General features: G+C 43.6%; 1 protein-coding gene across 1 annotated transcript in view; it reads left to right on the top strand.

The window, feature by feature from the left end:
* The window catches only part of SMOC1 (SPARC related modular calcium binding 1), a 277,516-nt gene that overhangs the window by 158,676 nt on the left and 117,501 nt on the right, over nucleotides 1–1,339 (top strand). The gene's annotated exons all lie outside the window — the stretch shown is intronic.

Genomic DNA, 1,339 nt, shown 5'->3' with positions numbered 1-1,339 from the left:
AAGGTTGTTATCACATATGGAATGAAGAGTTTAAAAGGAATCGGGTAGATTATAATGAACCATGAAGTCAAGTGACTCCTTCACTGCTGGCTGAATAGAAATGCTGCTGCCACTGTCAGGCAGTTGGTTTTAAATTTTGGTTGGACCAGGAATCAAAGAGAGTGGTGCAACTGCAACCCCTCTGGATCTCCCCCTGCATGTATATTGTTTGTTCCTTAGGAGATATTTCTATAAGGGTACATCTGCTTTGTTTGCTTCTTGGAAGCCTAATCGCATAGTGCCTCACTAGCTACTGAATAGCGTATTCTCTGCTGATTTCACTTCACTGGGAGTTGAAAAGGCTAGCTACCTGCTGAGAGCCCTAAGTCCTGATTTACTGAAGCATTAGTAAGGGCCTTGTCACACAAGATGCTTAGCGTGTGTTTTATTTAGATTGTAGTAAACATTACTCTGCCATATTAAAAGTTAGAGCATGTTCTGAGCAGTCACGTGGCAATACGTACCATGATCTCCCCACCTACATGCTTCATGGGGATCTCTGGTGACCTGGGTCTCTGGCACTGGAGATGCACAGTGGGAGGCATAAGAAGTTGAGCGTGGGAGAGGGTACTGCCCCTGCTGCTGGATCCCACCAGTACACTGGGACCAGAGCTGGTTCAAGTCCAGTATTTGGGACCAGCAATCAGCCCTGAGACCGCAAATTGCTCATGTTTATCTCTGTGGAGGAGTCAGACAATAGCATAACACGTGCAACTTAATACAGCGTAGAGATACTCACTCCTCCCGCAAAAAGTCTTAACTTTGCTATATGTTTTATTTCTTGAGCTTGCAGATGCTTCTGTTTTAAGTGCAGTTAACATGCTCTAAGTGTAGCATGCAAGAAAGCTCTAAAAGATGCTTTCTTTGGCATGCTTGACAGCAGGACATCTCCCACAAAAAAGGAGTTTCATGCAGTCCTCTAAAGATCTGTGGTCTGACTGTAGTCACAGATGTTATTGCTGGGGTTTAACATTCATTATTTAGACTTGTTGCATACTGTTTGGAAAAGATTGCAGCAATTTTCTGTTATGTATAAGAGGGCCGGTGGCTGCTTCTTGTTGGATAAATAAAGTCAATAAACAAAATAAAAGTTCAAGAGTTTGTGGGGTAAAACAATTGAAGGAAGTGAATGAGGGTTGGTTATAAATCCTTCTGGCTACTGCAGCACATGAGCCTGGTTTCTTAGAAAACCTGCTTAACTTCTGCTATTGCAAAATCAGCCAGACTGTCCCACCCATGCATTTCTGAACCATAGTCTCTAGCTTTCATGAGGGTGTGTGGGGGGAGTTTGGGGGGTGGA

This window comes from Gavialis gangeticus, unplaced genomic scaffold, assembly GCF_001723915.1.
Source record: "Gavialis gangeticus isolate Ggan-Ray unplaced genomic scaffold, GavGan_comp1, whole genome shotgun sequence".
Lineage (NCBI taxonomy): Eukaryota > Metazoa > Chordata > Crocodylia > Gavialidae > Gavialis > Gavialis gangeticus.
The sequence above is the reverse complement of the archived record's forward strand: the minus strand, read 5'-3'. Positions and strand labels throughout refer to the sequence as shown.